The sequence below is a fragment of the Pseudorca crassidens genome, chromosome 5 (genome assembly GCF_039906515.1).
Source record: "Pseudorca crassidens isolate mPseCra1 chromosome 5, mPseCra1.hap1, whole genome shotgun sequence".
Lineage (NCBI taxonomy): Eukaryota > Metazoa > Chordata > Mammalia > Artiodactyla > Delphinidae > Pseudorca > Pseudorca crassidens.
In genome coordinates this window covers 113,568,718-113,586,060 of record NC_090300.1, presented here as the reverse complement: position 1 = coordinate 113,586,060, position 17,343 = coordinate 113,568,718, and the positions used below count along the sequence as shown (strand labels likewise).

The window sequence follows — 17,343 nt, the reverse complement described above, 5'->3', positions numbered from 1 at the left end:
TTGAGATCATCCTTGAAACTATTTGTTTAGTTCTAGGGAAGTTATAAACAAAGGCTGATAATTAGCTGATAATTAGATAATATTTTTCTAACAATTTATAATTTTATTATTTACATGAACACTGATATTATGTTGCTTGATAGAGAAGATAACACTGTTGATCAAGAAGATATGGTAAATCAAAGAAATATCATATCTGTAAACTCAAAATAATCACATACCTTCCCAATATCTATACAAATAAGGAAGTTATCAATGAAATATCAGTAATGTTCCTTCTCTTTTTTGTATTTGAAAATAAGTTAATATGTGGAATCTAAAAAAATAATACAATTGAATCTATATATAAAACAGAAACGGACTCACAGACATAGAAAACAAACTTATGGTTACCAAAGGGGAAAGGGAGAGGAGGAAGGAACAATTAGGAGGCTGGGATTAACAGATACAAGCTACTATACATAAAATAGATAAATAACAAGGATTTACTGTATAACAAAGGGAACTATATTCATTATCTTATAATAAGCTATAATGGAAAATAATCTAATATATATATATTTATATATTTTTAATATATATAACTGAATCACTTTGCTGTACACCTGAAATTAACACAATATTGTAAACCAACTATACTTCAATTTAAAAAATAAAAGAGAAAGTCAATGAAGCAGTTTATCTGTTATTGTTGTTGAGAGAGTTCAAAAAGTTCTATTTGTCACACAGTTAAAAAAGCAAAAACTTAAAGAGATATTCAAAACTATCTTTTCTTTCATTTTCAGTATTAAATTACTGTGGAGGATCTTCAACTGATAAATTTTGCCATGTATATCCTGCTCCATTTGTAGTTCACGGAGATTGGATAATATAATATGATTATGTACTTGGAAGAAAAAATTTACTTTCTTCCATAGAATTTATAAACTATTTTATAAACACAACTCTATTTTTCCATTGATTTTCCTAAACTCTCCCTAGAATCACTTTTGTTTTTATTCTGAGAAGGCAGTTTAATCTCTGGTTTTCCAGAGTTGCTAAGAAGAGTAATATTTACTCTTCATATTATATAGTTTCCTTCTCAGTAAAGGCTTTGATTAAATAATTTAATGTGTAATAGGAGATAAACTTTGAAATGCATGGAGACAAATGCATACCTAACCAGGGAAAGAAGGATTTCCAGCCTTCTTTGAGGACTAGGTCATTCCCTTAACTGGCCCACTAGTATTGCTTCTTTATACTTCTTGTGTAAATAAACCATTAACAAGAGATAAAAAATAGAAAACTTATTTAACATAAGCAAAATTATCAAAAATACAACGGGAATAAACTATAGTATACAATTTTAAATCACGTATTCAGATGTGAAATAAATGTTTTCTATAATTTATCTTAGTTTCTGAATCTATTCTGAATTCTCCTTTGCCTGTTGGCAGTAAATATTCTTATGAGCAACTCTCTTGTTTCCTCAGCCACTTCAGATTTAAACTGACAATTCAGAATTTACCCCTAGGCATGAATGTGAGACCTGTTTGGGTCTTTTGTCTATCTCTGTCATGTCTCACAGGATATTCCAGGGCTGCTGGAAGCAAGGCTGCTCTGCCCCTGACGTACCCCTCAGTTATGCCTATTCTCCTGCTCGTATGCCATACCATTGAGGGAAATTCTGAGTGCACACACTTCTCAGAGTACCAGATGGGAAGTTCATTACAGGTTATATCACTGTTAAATTACTAGTTGTATCCAGATGTTCAATATCACCACACTTTTTGATATCACTTGGTATAAGTATATGGAAAAGGTAGAGAAATGCTTTTAGATACCCTTCTCAATATCTAACTTTGTCTCTTCCTCCAACAAAAAATGTCAGTATCTAGGATGGAGAAAAATAGAAGTGTCTACTTAAGTAAAATGGACTGGGGGAGGGAGAAATGGGTTTTTTTAATAAGATGTTCTACCCAAATCTTTTTGTCTTATACCTGGATTATGGGTTTTATCTTAAAGCTAAGAATGCCATTACTGTTTTGTTTGGTGGAAAACTCATTTTAGGGGAAATTACAGCCTTATATATTACTGTTCAGAGAAGTGCCAGAGGTTTCAAAGGACACATGGAAAGGTGGTATGGGAAACTACCCACTAATATTTCTCAATTTTATCCTGATGTTAACTTTTTTAGTTGAACTAATTCACAGTATTTGGGTTTATTGAAGTTTGAGATTCAGCAGACTATAAAAACTCCTAATATTTGAGTTAAATTTCTAGATACTCAATACTTTGTGTAATATTTTAAGTAGGAAAAGATAGCACAGTTGATATATATGCAGATCCTAAGATCTAAAAAGCAATGCTAATTAATCAATCTGTGGTTTGACATGGCAGATTGCGTACATGGTGCTTCCCATTGGATGCAATGGGATTAGAATCAATGTCTTTCCCTGACTTTCAGCTCTTTTGAAACTTGACATATTCTTCTGCTCTTATTTCTTCTTTTACCAGGGGTCATTATGCTTTAATTTATTCTAGACTATGCCTGGGAATTTTCTGGAATTTTGGTATCTTTAAAAAATATGGTGATTTTTCATCTTGTTTGAATGCTCTCAGTGTCTGCATTTTCTAGTAGAGTTACAATAAATCATAACATTTTATCCAAATCTGTTTCACTCTAACTCCAATAGAATTACCTAATAAATGTTGGGACCAAGTAGAAATAATGGTTATGTTTTCAGTGTTTCAGGTTTAAGAACTATGAGGATCAATTTTATTTAATATGAGGAACATATGGAGTCTTTAAATTTCTCTAAATCTTCTTTTATCAAACTCCTCTGTCTCTAGAAACAAAAGTAATTGAAGACTTCCCAAACTCCTTTGTGTTTCACTCATTAGCATGAATTTCAATTTGTCCAATTTTGCTGGATTTGAGGAATGCCCTTTAAGACTTCCTTATTCATGAAACTTGAGGACTACAGCAGGAGAGGATGGCAGGAATGAGTAACAGTAGAGAAATGCAGAACTTTAAGTGATTGCTTATCTAAAACTGAACATCTCCTTGCTCAGCTACAATCCTTTAAATCTGAGATTACTACCCTAATAATGTATAGCTGGAGATTAAACCAATCATGAACTTGACAGCAGGCTTCCTTAAAGCGCCAGGATTGACATGTTGACATGTAGTTAACGTTTTTGTCTACTTCTGCGTCTCCTTTATTCCATTGTGTGTGTGTGTGTGAGTGGATTTTTTTTTATGATTCTAAGCCATCTGTTCCTCTATCAGAAGCCAAGAGGCTAAAGAAGATTTTCTTGCTGAATGAAAGACCCCAAATTGTGTGACATTGCAGAATTGCACGTATGAGTACTGCGTATATCAGAAAGTTGTGGTCTAGGAAAATAATAAAATAATTAGAAAACATAAAGAAACTTGAGAAATATTATCCAAAGAAAAAATCTTAAATTACTAAGAAACAAGGTGTAGATCAGTGCTGTCATAACATAAATTACCTGGTTATTCAATAAGAGTGACAGTGGGGTGCTTCCTATACAGTGAAGTATGACCTTCGCTTCCTAGTCAATAAGTATGACCTTTGCTTCCTAGTCTGACTGTGTGTGTGTGTGTTTATTGATTGATTAATAGACTGATTGGGCAAAGGCATCATGTAACCATCGGTGTGACTCTGAGATGGTCAACTTGTACACCAATGACAGCAAACTCTTACATAGAATTAGCTCTGGTCATCCCAGATTTATTTTTTCCTAATGTCAGATAAATCACATTATACGACTTGAACTTCTTCTTGTCCAAAGCTTGTTAGTTATTGTGTTTCATATACCTAACCTATGTACACTTCCTTACTAACAAACATTTATTTACTGGAGCACATGAAAATATTCATTTTAATGTAAAAGTTTTAGCTGTCAAAAGCCACTAAATCTTTTGAAGGATCACCATGGTTTCTACATCAACTCAGTACATGTGCCATTTTCTGGTGGATTTATCAAACTCATTAAATTTTATAAAACTAATACAATAAAAACAAAATCATTTTTCAACTCATATGGTTTGATAAAGATGGATTGTAAGTGTAGGTATGTAGTAATTGATGGGTTTTTCCTGAAAGAAAGATGTCTTTCTGGTCATTAACCTGCAAAAATAAATCAAGTATACAAATATTTTACTTCTAAAACCCCTTTATTGCATCTTTCTATGGTAACCATCAGATTTTATAAGACGAATGTCATATTGTATTTAATAATTTTTAGTTTCTAAATAGATATTATATTTTAGTTTTTGTATGATAGTGCCCTTAGTTAATATCAATATAATGAATAGTATTAAGATAATTTAATCTTTAGGCAATTAACTCTAATTTATTAATGATATTTGAATTTTAATTGGTTTATATTAGTCAACTATTTTGGATTTATTATTATATTTAATTATATAAATATATAATTAAATATAATAATATTTGATTATAGAGGAAGATAAATGCACATTGTGAAAATTGGGTAAAACATTTTTTTCTGTTATAACTCTAATTTTTTTAAGTATAGTAATCCTCAAGAGCATAAAAAAGTTCATTTTTAACTTGAGAGGCTTCTGTATAGTTCATTTTTTAGTTTCTTACATATAACGTTGGTCACTTTGTTGTTGAAATAGCATTTTGTCAGGTCTAGCACTCTGTCTAATAAATGATTTACTTGAACACAAAAAGACATAGTCTCTTTTCCTTAAAGATATATCTAAATCAAATTTATTTTCTAAAACAACCAATTAACATTATACTATTATTGCTGTAGGTAATTTGTTCTTGTCACTGTCTTACAGCTACAGATTGATCACCTTTTTCTGCCTTCATTTTCTTGACTAATCTGCAGTTACCATATATACTCTATTTAAAGCTAGGAAAATAATTCTTAGTTATCATCATTATAAAATCAGATTTTAAAAGGAATAGTGATTATCCACCATCTGCAAATATACTCAAGCTGTCAAAAAATCTGTGGATGATTCCACTACACAGTGTTTCAATTACTATGCGAAAGAAGATTTGGTCAATGGAATCTATGTATTTAGACTTAGACATTTAAAAATTTATTTAGGATGTAAATAATCTCTCTAAATGACAGAAAAAACAAAATTCAATGTGAATGAAAGTTTTATTTTAAGACATTTTAGTAGGGTGAAGATTAACTGACTACAGTGTATGAATTAATATAGGACAATAGAAATGATAGAATAGATTAGAAAACGCCCAGCAGAGCGTTTTCATGTAACTATGAAAATAAAGAGAAAACAAGCAAAGGCTGCATAGATGGGAATAGATAAACATGTAACATAGACTTCTTGGAGCAATTAAAGTTGTGGAGAGTTCCATTGAAAGCAACCGTGCCCATTCTGTGCCTGTTGTGCTACACTTGGTTCTGTGTTTCCTGGCAACAAAGTCTTTTGAGTCCCCTGTTGGGGACAAAGCTGGTATTAAGCAATATTCCATGTCTAACAACCTGGCTCTGTTTCTAGTGGTTGAACTAAAAAAAACACAATTAAACACATTCACTTGCTGACAAAGCTAGATGTAGTTATTTTACTTCCTGTTGCCTTTTGTTACATACAAGAACTACATACTTCTGAAGGATGAAAGACACATTTTTTGTGTATATGTGGGAGGAAAGTAAATATTAGATAGAAAGGTATGCATTACAAATGTGAATGTTTTTGATAAATGGTCAGTGTACTTAAGATGTATATAAAGTACACTTTAATAGTACAGTAAATGAACATGCATATTCGTGACACAGGGTCAATACATTCTAAGACGAGTATTTGTTTTAAAGACGTTAATACAATATTTAATAAATACTTGTTGAATGAACAGATCAGCAGTATGTATTTCCCTCACCTAAGGTTTGCACAAAGAACTTAACTTTTTTTTTGCTAATAAATTTTCATTAAATTGTAAACATGAAAAATAATATCAATGATAGTTACCTGAAATCTGTGCATTCTATCCATTCTGAATTTTATTAATTTGATGTATCCAGAAATAAAGATATTTCTATATTTAAACCAAATTAATTTCTAACAGAATCAAATGTATTGACTGTTGCTTTGAATTGCATTATGGCTTATATTAGCATTAAGCCATAAGAATCACTATTGCGTTTGTAACAAGGATAATTTCAAGATCACTGCTCACATTAGTGTAGAATGACCTATTTAAAAGGGCTCACAGGAGACCCTCCTCACTCCTCATTACCAGAAAAGCTGTGTTTTTCCTAATAAAATTGATGGATATTATAAATCCTTCTGTCAATCATATAACATTCCATAATTTATCTTCATTCTGGCTACTAAGAAGTTCAAAACAAATCCATGGCTATCTCAATGATCCAGTACTTAACATATGCATTTTTAATAAACATACCATATGGCTTAAATTAATTTTTCTCTATTTACTGGCCTTCTATCTCCTTTACCTCATTTTTTTTTAATATATTTTTGCATGTGCACAGCTGGAAGCTGCCTCAAATCCTTTACCAGAATAATACGTGATATAAATAGTAAATAAATGCATACATAAATATAAATTATACATAATATATTAAACATGGTAAGATCTTAATAAAGATTGAATCGAATAACTTAGCAGGTATCTAAAATTATCTATAGTATCTTAAAGGGTAAACTTTACTCATTAGACTTTAACAATGGATATGGACTTTGGAATAAGACATACTGAAACAAAGTTCACTTAAGAAAATTTTTTTCTCACCCAACCACACAATATTTTTTTTATATATATATATATATATATATATATATATATATATAAAATTGTGTTTTTCTAAATCCTGTTATATTAAAAAAATTATCAGCCATTAAAGCATACAACCATGGATAAAATACACAAGCAACATATTTTGGGAAAAAAATAAATGTAGTTTACAAAACAACTAGCAATGTAAAGTTTGCTCAATCAATGTATTGATTTTTTAGAGAATATTTTTTCATTTATACCATATTGTTATAATTAGGTAACTTTGCTTAATCAATTAATATAATAAAATGAAAGAAGAATTTATTGGTCTCCTACCATGTTCCAAATTATTCTACATATTTTTGTATCAGTTAATTATCATACCAATAATGCTGCTTAACTAACCATCTGAAAAGTTAGTGACCAAAATAAAAGGGCAAAGATTATTCTCATTCATGAATGTGCGGTCTGTGTGGGTTGGTAAATTTTCGGTAGGATTGGCTAGGATGTCTCCAAGCTACAGGTTCAATCTAGGTCTTCACATGTCTCATGCTCTTCGGACCAGCAGGCCGGGCAGAGCAACATTCTTGTTTTTTTTCAATGTGATGATAAAAGTACAAGATGATGAGCCCCATCATGCATGCATATTTCAAGCCTCTGCTTAAAATACATGTTTACATATTTTATATCTACGTAGGTATATAAAAATATATTTTAAATCTATAATATTTAATAAGTATATTATATCTTTTATATTGTGTAGCTGTCTGGGTGAGAAAAAAATTTTCTTGAGTACATTTTGTCCCGTTTTGTAATCAGCGCTCTCAAGTTCATCTTATTCCAAAGTCCCTATTCATTAGCAAAGTCCACTTATCACCCATCTGCTAAAGAAAATCATATGGCCAACGCGAAATTCAGTCATGGGGAAATACCCTCTGCCTTTAATGAGAGAAATTGTAAACTCACATGGCAAAGAATGTAGATTAATGATAAATGAATATTTGAGAACAATAATTTTATTTTCCACAATCTGCCCTCTTTGTTACACTTAGTCACATCTCTCATATTACAAAATGCATCACCCCCTTCTCAATAACCCTCAGAGTTGTCATCCAATCAAAATATTAGTTTTTTGTTCATTGAGATATAATTGACATGACATTAGTTTCAGATGTACAACATAGTGATTTGATATTTGTATATATTGTGAAATGTAAGTCTAGTTAGTCTAGTTAACAACCATCACCATGTACAGTTACAAAGTTTTTTTCTTGTGATGAAAACTTTTAAGACCTACTCTCTTAGCAACTTTCAAATATACACATACAGTATTATTAACTATAGTCACCATGCTATCTATTACATCCCTATGACATCTATTTTATAGCTGAAAATTTTTATTTTTTAACTGTCTTTACAATTTTGCCCATTTCCCCAATCCCCTGCCTCTTTTCTTTCTCTCTTCCTTTCTGATTTTATGATTTTCCATAGTCATGTGCTTTGATTTCTTTCTCTCCATATTTTGTGTATCTACTATAGGCTTTTGCTTTGTGGTTACCGTGAGGCTTACATAAAGCAACTTGTATTTAAAACAATCTGTTTTAGTTGATAATTGCTTAAGTTTAATCACATTCTAAAGCTCTACAATTTTACTCTCCCCTCCAATATGTTGTGTTTCTGATGTCACAACTTAGATCTTTTCATCTTATATATGAAAAAAAGTGGTATAGTTGAGTTATATATTTGCTACTTTTGTCTTTCAATCTTCACACTAGCTTTAAATGAGTAACCCACCTCCTTTATCACATTAGATTATTCTGAATTTTACTATACATTTACCTGTACCAGTAAGATTTATATTTTCATGTTTTTCTGTTACTAAGTAGTGTCCTATCATTTCAGCTTAAATGAGCCCGTTTAACATTTCTTGTAAGGCCAGTCTAGTGGTGACAAACTCCTTTGGCTTTTACTTGTTGGAAAATTCTCTCTTTCAATTCTGAATGACAACTTTGCAGGGTAGAATATTTGTTGGAAGTTTTTTTTTTTTTTCCCCCCCAGCACTTTGACTGTATCATGCCACTTCCTTCTGGCCTGCTGTGTTTCTGCTGAAAAGTCTGCTGATAATCTTATGGGGGTTCCCTTGTACATAACAAGTTGCTTTTGTTCTTGCTGCTTTTAAGATTCTGTTTTTGTTTTTATATTTTTACATTTTAATTATAATATGTCTTGATGTGAGTCTCTTCGGGTTCCTCTTATTTGGAGCATTCTGGGTTTCTTAGATCTGGATATCTGTTTCCTTTCTTGGGTTAGGGAATTTTTAGCCATTAATATATTCAAATAATTTGCTGTCCTTTTCTTTTTTCTTCTTCTGAGGCCTCTATAATGCTACTGTTGGTCCATTTGATGTTGTCCCATAAGTCCCTTAAGCTATATTCATTTTTTTCATTCTTTTTCTTTCTTTTCTTTTCTATTCTTTTTTTTTCCTTTTTTTTTTGCTCTGATTAGGTGAATTCCACTGTTGTGTCTTCAAGTTCATTGATCCTTTCTTCTGATTAATCTCATTTATTTTTGAACCCTCCAGTGTATTTTTCAGGTCAGATATTGTATCCTTCAGCTCTGCAACTTCTATTCAGTACTTTTGTATATTTTATCTCTCTTTATTAATGTTCTTACTGTGTTCATCCATTCATCTTCCAAGCTAGGTGAGCTCTTCATGACTTTTTTTGTCTCTTTATCAATTAAATTACTTATCTCCATTTCATTAAGGACTGTTTCTGAGATTTTATCTTGTTATTTGTTTTGGGTATGTTTCAGCTTGCTCTCTGTGCTTTGTCCTGGGTTGGTAACCAGCTAAGAACTGTCTCTCCATTTGTTACAGTCCCATGGGAACCAGGACCACAAGCCCAGCTGGACACCAGAGCCAGGTGGTCATGAGGTCTCCCCTGCGAAGTAGCCATGAAAAAAACGGAGTGCCAGATATAAAATCCAGGGCACCAGACACCTGTAAATGCTTCCCTCTGAAAGATATTGGCACTCTTGAGTGCAGCATAGGGAAACTGAAAAGGTAGCAACTGTCTTCTGAGGTGTCTGAAACAGATTACAGTCAACCCTTAGATATGTATTTTATTAGAAGATTACCCTTAAGACTGCAGCTATGTAGATACACTAATAGGTCTCTTACACAGAAAGACTGGCTTCCTTGTACTGTGGCCTCTTGTTGGTCCCCTGGGGGGTGATAGTCATTTAAGAACAATTTATTTGTTGGTTATAGTCCTCTGGGACCCATGAGCATATGCCCCACTGGCAACTATAACCAGGCAATCTAGAGGTGTCCCCTGGCAGCAACTATGATAATCAAGGTGACTGACAAGGGTATAAACTTTATTCTGGTAGAGAATAGCAAGCTGGTGCAAGGCAAATACAAAGCACAGAGTTGATGTCCACTGGCCTCTGTTCCCTGAGAGCCCTGATGTAGGCTCCTTGGTCTGTGTCAAACCCAAAGACTGTGCCTTAGGCAGAAAGTCCAGGACAAGCTGATAGACCTTTTTTCACAGAGGGACTGGAGGTGTGTTTCAGTCTGTTGTCTGTGCCCTGGTTTTGGTAGCCAGCCAAGAATTGTCTCTCCAATTGTTATAATCCCATGGGACCCAGGATTGCAGGCCAGGCTGGCCACTAGAGCCAGGTGATCAAGGGGTCTCCCCTAGGTGGCAACCACAAAAAATGGGGAACCAGACACATGTAAAAGCACCCCTAGGGAGATACTGGTGCTCTAGAGCATGTCAGAGGGAGAGTGTAAAGATGGGACTCCTGAAGGTGTGAAAGACTATGATTTAAAAAAAAAAAAAAGGACCCACTTCTGAAGTGACGTAGACAGTGCAAAAATGGCTCCTGCCAGCCCCTGTCCCTGGATGTTATCTCAGCAGTCCTCTAGATGTGTGTTAAGTTAGATGCCTGCCCCTTGGGCCAACACTACGGTAAGCAAATAAACCTCTTTCATAGAGTATCTGAGTGCTTTTCAAATAACTGCTTCTGTACTGGGACCTGGGGTGGGTTGAGAACCACATCTCAGTTCACTATAGCCTTGTGAGTCTCATGTATGTGAGCCTCACTGGTTTTCAATGGTAGATGTTCTGAGTGCTCATCTCTCAGGGGCAGGTCTTAAAAGTTGGAGTGCCTGGTCTTAGAAGTTGGAGTACAGGTCTTAAAAGTTTGCTGCTTGGGGAGGAGCTCCAGGTTTTGAGTCCCTTCCATATTGTGGGTCTCCAAGCTGGGGGCAGTGTTTATCATGATATTATGTGTCAGCCTCTCCTAATCATTTCAGTATAGGTTTCTCTTGTTCTCTTAATGTGTAGCAGTTGCTCAGCTAGTTTCTGGGTTTTTTCAGAGGAAATTGCTCCATATGTAGCAGTAGATTCAGTGTGTCTCTGGGAGGAAGGTAGTTTGAGATATTTTTATGCTGCCATCTTGAACTTGCACCAAAATATGACTTTCTCACAATTCTTGTCTTGAAGTCTAGGATCCCATGATCAACACTGTTTGTTTGTAATTTCTTTTAACATAGAAAAACAGACATTACCTTGGATTTTGATGATCTATACATTTTTCTTTCAATCCCAGAATCAGGCAGGCAGAAAATTTTATTTGACTTCCAATATTCAGAGACAGGTAGAATGATGTCTCTCAGTGGAGCATTTCTGTATAATACATGCTTTAGAGTATGCGCCCACCAAAGTGCCTTGAATATTTGTTAATTACATGTTAATTCACATGTGTTAGTTTCCAGATAATTTATTGAATGGACTGAAACATAATCGGAGGATAAAGAAAATTAATTCTGCTAGGCTGAATGTAACTCTAACATTAAAAGGTAGGGGACAGGAAAAATGTATATGTCACTCAGCAAGCTGGAAATTTTTGTATAGCAAATTTTCATATTGTTTTTCTTTAGAAGAGGAAAAGGAATGGAGAGCTATAGGAATTGAATGCATTTAAATTTAAGATATACATTAAATCTGAGATAGCGCTGTTTTGAGTAACAGGACTTGACTCAGGAGAATGAGTTTGATTTAACAAACTTGTCTTGCTATATAAAATAAAGAAATTGGGCCACTAATAGTTAGACTCTTGAAGTGGGCATAAAGATAAAATAATTCAAGAAAAATACAGCATTTTAAAGAATATGTGTAAGAACTTTGTCCTTCATTGACAGAATTAGAAGTGCATTCCAATGCACTGAGGAATGGGGGTAACAGTTGCCATAAAGGGTCTGAGAAACTAGTTTGAGACTAATGCAGCTTTAGTGTTCACATCCATCCTCTTTACAAAATTATCTGAGAACATACCCAAGTTCTCTGACTTTCCTCCGACAAGACTTAGTGTATACTCAATGGAGGCTAATCTTTGCCAAGAAAGTTCATTTCTGTTGCAACATACCTTCACGTATATACCTCTGTAAAAATCATCTTCGTGTACTCATCATGTGTTACCACAAATACTCCTAGTTTTATTTATACCCTGGAAATACTTTTCCAGAAAGCAAAACATAAAGATGGAAAATTAACCTTATTACCCATCCATAAACTTTTAAAAAAATTGTCTTCTTCCTGGAAAGCTCTTGGCCCACATACCTGTGCATCTCACTCCTTTCTGACCTCTGCTTACATCTCACTTTCTAAAACAGACCTTCTCTTTTTCATAGGAAAGGACATTCTACTGTTACTGTCACTTTCAATTTCTTTACCTTCTTTTGTTCTTCCTCACGGCACTTATCCCCACTTGACATAGGCGTATTTCTTGTTTATGGTGTCTGCCCCACTTGGACATAAGCTCCATGAAAACAAAGCATTTGTCTGTTTTGATTCATGGTTGTTCTGCTGTACTAGCACAGTGTCTGGCCTTTGTTGAACAAATGAATGGAATTCCTCCTTTCCTCTGTGTTCAGAGGACATGTTTGCCTAAGGGTTCCCTGTATTAAGCTTGAGGTATTACTTATTCCATTAAATTGGTCCAGTACTATGTGTATTTTATTAGAATTACTAAATGAATATCAATACCAACAAAATTTTTAATACCTAAAGCAGAGGCTTAAATGATAGAATTTCAGAAAGTAGAGAAAAATATATTTTGAATATTTTTCGTACTAACCAAAATTCAACACTTTTTTTTTTCTTTATTGGTTAATCACAAAACAACAGCCTGAGTATTATGCACTAAATATTGGAAAATTTGACATTTGATTATTAGCATATCATCTTATTCTCTTTAATACAAAAGCAAAATTACAGGAAAATGAAATTAAAAGATACATAAAAAGTGAAGTGTTTCAAATATATGAATTATTAGTGCATTATTAATAAACAAGATTTTCTGAATTGCTTGTGTACATGTAACAATCTTCCTAAAAGAAAGGCCAGATTATGTTTACTGGAAAAGATATAACTTACTACTCCTCCCCTGTAAGATTAAGTAACTACTAATAAAAAGAAAGAAGTGTAATCTCTACAACAATGATACTGACACTTTATACTATGCCTTTTAAATTACTGTGTGGCTAATAATTTTTAACATTACCACAAAAGTTAAGATTTATTGGTTAGCCTAGGTAAAAACCATTTTTACATAAATGGTTTAAAATTAGAAGTAAATTAATCCTCTGAATAGGCTGAAGCTATCTGAAAAGACATTAAATCATCAGTTACTTCTTTTTTATTGTTTATAAAATGGAAATATAGAATCAATGATAAATAAATATTTAGAATCAATATGGGATGATAGTTCAAAAGAATTGTGTGTGTGTATCTATATTTCATATATATATATGTATACACACATACACATACCTAGGAAATATATGTAAAATATAATATTCTCATCAAATCACTGACTGTATATATGTGTAAAACAAATTTTATATAGTAGCAAAACATGCCAGGAAATGTGCTAGGCACTGATCACACAAGTTCCAGTTATAATAAACTAATAATTATAATCTTTTAGGTGAAAAATAAGCAATAGTTTTATTTATATATGTATATATTTTAATAGAATAATAGCTACCTAAAGATGTATATGTCCTAAGCCTTAGCTTAACATATTAAAATAATTTATTGTAAGCTAGTATGTTTGTGGTAATTTGTTACACATCGATAAAAAAAACTAATATACATGTATATGTGTATATATATTCTTAGAAATTCATTTATGCTTATTTACATATATATGAACACACATGTATATAATGTTAATAAATATATCTTTAAATGAGAAAAATAAAGTTAGATAAGGGAAATAGGGATTGTAGAGGGGAAAGGAATTGCTATATTTAAAGGGTAATGATAAAAGAAAAGGTGATTTTTAAAAGCTCTTTGATGAGGTGACATTTGAGTAGAGACCTAAGTGAGGTGAAAGATTAAGCCTTAAGGATATCTGAGACAAGACTATTTCAGGCAGAGGTACCTGAGATGAGAATGCCCTTGAGGAGTTTGAAGACTATCCAGTGGCCAGTGAGACTCAAGCAGAGCAAGCAAGGAACAGGGTGGTAGGAAATCTGAGAGCTTCTCAAACTCTCTGTGGTTAAAAAATTGTTCAACTGTAGTTTTTTGTCACAAGCTGATACTTTTTTTGTAAAATATAATTAAAATGATTTGCTAGAAACATAAATTTAAAGTAAGTGTACATCTATAAAATGCAACCCAAATTTTGGAGTTAACATAAAAAATAAATTTTAATAAATAAAACATAACATAGGAAAAAAGAAAAAGTTACAAAATCCATATTCTGTTAATGAAAATGGCACAAATAGGAAACAATAATTTATGGACTACAGACCCCACTTTGAATTGCTCTGATGTCTATGGACCATTTAAAGAAACTTCTTTTTTTCTGAGTGATACTGGAAACCACTGTGAGGTTTTGAACAGAGACACTTTTCAATTTGTGTTTTATAAGTATTATTCTATCTGTGGACAATAGATTTTTGTAGGCACATATGATAGCAGCCAGAGCAGTTTGGAAATTACTGAAAGAATCCAAAGAAAGAATGAAGGCGGCAATAACCCAAGTGGTGGTCTAAGGGGTTAGATATGCTGGAATTACGGACATATTTAGAAGATAGAGCCAACAGATTTACAGATGAACTTCGTAAAATATGAAATATTGAGTAAAATTAAAGTTGAATAAAGATTTTGGGACCTTAGTATGTTGAAATATGGAGTTACCTGAGGAAAAGTCGGGGAGGAGCAGATTTGGCATTTAAGGGTGGAGAGTCAGGAGTTTATTTTCAACCTTTTACATATTATTAGATTTTTAGCTCTGTATAACAAATTGCTACAGACTTAGCATCTAAGAACACCAACCGTTCATTATCCTACAGTTACTGTAGGTCAGAACTTTGGGCTTGACTTGACAGGATTCTCTGCTCAGGGTCTCATAAGGCTGAAATCAAAGTGTCCACCACTCTGGGATTCTCATCTAGAGCACAGCATACTCAAATTTATTCAGGCAGAATTCAGTTCCTTGAACTCTAGGCCTCATGTGCTGCTCTTGTTGTCTGTGAACCCAAGGCCATTCTCAGCTCCTTGAACTCTAGGCCTCATGTGCTGCTCTTGTTGTCTGTGAACCCAAGGCCATTCTCAGCTCCTAGAATCCACATGCCATTCCATGCCAGGTGGTTCTCTGAATGACAAGGCAATTGCTTGTTCAAGACCAGCAGGAGAATCGCCCTAAGTCAGCTACCAGGCAATCCTCTGTGAAGTAACATAATCATGGAGTGACTACCCCATCATCTTGATAATATATCATAACCTAATCAATGGAGCAACTATCACATCACATTCCTAGGACCCTCCACAGTCAAGAGGAAGGGATTATTCAGGTCAAATACACCAGAGAGCAGGAAACTTGGGGACCATCTTAGAATTCTGTGTACCACAGAGACCTATTTGGTATCTGAGTGGAAGAATCAAGTAAATAGTTAAATATAGATGTCTGAAATTCAGAGGGGAGATCTGAGTTGGAGATACACATTTGAACATTACATTGACTCTTTTACACTTACTACCCTCTCCTCTTATTTGTATTCTCATCTTTGCTGTCCTGTTCTGTACCACAGGAGACTAACTTTTATAGACAACGTTTCCTGGGCTCCTGCCTCTGACTCCAAGCTTCCTTCAGACAATGGAAAGCAGAGGCTTTCAGAATGGCAGAGATCTTGGACATTTCTCAGACATTGGCTTCCAGCCTCTACTGCCAAAGCTCCTTTTGGGGTGCTCCTCTTCTATTGTTCCAGTTATCCAAGGATCTAATGACACTAATTTTTTTCCCATTTTCCCCTTCAGCCTGGGTTAATAATAGCTCTCTACTCTTGCTAGTCATTTGCATGCTTCCCCATTCCCTCATAGTTTGTTTAAGTGTTTCATAAATAGCCCTTTTGCTAAACTACCTTTTGCTATCCCTTTGAATTTTTGGTCTTCCCCACCAATTCCAGAATAGCATGGGTATCAACAGACAAAGATAAAGAAAATAACTGTCTGAAATAATTTAATTCACTAGTGGAAGAAATAACATAGTTCTTAAGTGAGCATCTTTTCAGATATCTGAGGCTGCTGTGGTCAAGCTGAAATTAGAGAGCTCATTACCAAGTTGAAGGCTTTTCCAAAAGGCCTTATCATAGTTTAGTTAAAAGGTTGTATTATATCTGTGATATGAAATATACTCAAAAAGCAATTGAAAAACAGATAAACCACTCTATTAAAGACTTAAAAAAAGAAAAACAGATCAGTAAACCTTTTACATCTTTAGCACAGACATAGGGTTAAAGGATGTTGAATGGGGAAAATACTTAGAGATGATCTTAAAAGGCCATGTGAAGACTCAGCCAAGGAGGAATGACGAAAGAGGAAGTGACAGTAGGAGTATGCTAAGTACATATTTCCCTGACCAGTTCTGAGAATAACATCAAGTAAAAATTCATTTGGATTTAGAGGCTGCTCTCAACAGTATCTAAACAACTTGAGGTTTCTGTCTTAAGTATCAACATGACAATATCTAGGTCAAAGGCATAGTTTGTGATTAATAAACTGAATTTTTACTTCAAAAAGACAAATATTCCCCAGCTGCTGCAAGAACATCCCCATCCCCTCAAGAAGGAAGAAAGATTTCATGACATCGATTGAGCAATGACAGTGTGTGAATGGTAAAGTTTGATGTGGTAGTTATAACCGACTGGTTGTTTGAATTCCATGGCTCCCATGTAATCTCTGTACATATATATATATATATATATATATATATATATATATAGTTTAATACCTGTGAGCTTCTGTTTACTAATATACAAAATAAAAAATGATATTACCCACCTCAATATTGTGTTATGAAGGTTATATAAGATAATGCATGTCAAGTGTCAGGCACAAGGTAGATGTTCAAAAAATCTCCTCTTCTTCAGTTTTTTGAATTAAACCATAATTATAATAACTCAAACTCTGATATAAAAATATTCTTAGATATTTTGGATGAGTGCCACTGCCAATAAATTCTGTGAAAATGTAAAACATAAACAATTATATATACAATATTTCATGCAAATATA

General features: G+C 33.4%; 1 long non-coding RNA gene across 1 annotated transcript in view; it reads left to right on the top strand.

Annotated features, from left to right (window-relative positions):
• LOC137224540 (uncharacterized) overlaps positions 1–17,102 on the top strand; it is a 259,089-nt gene extending 241,987 nt beyond the window's left edge. The window contains exon 6 of the long non-coding RNA XR_010943375.1: positions 15,862–17,102. This is a non-coding gene — a long non-coding RNA (uncharacterized lncRNA). The remainder of the gene's footprint in view (positions 1–15,861) is intronic.
• Positions 17,103–17,343: the final 241 nt, after the last annotated feature.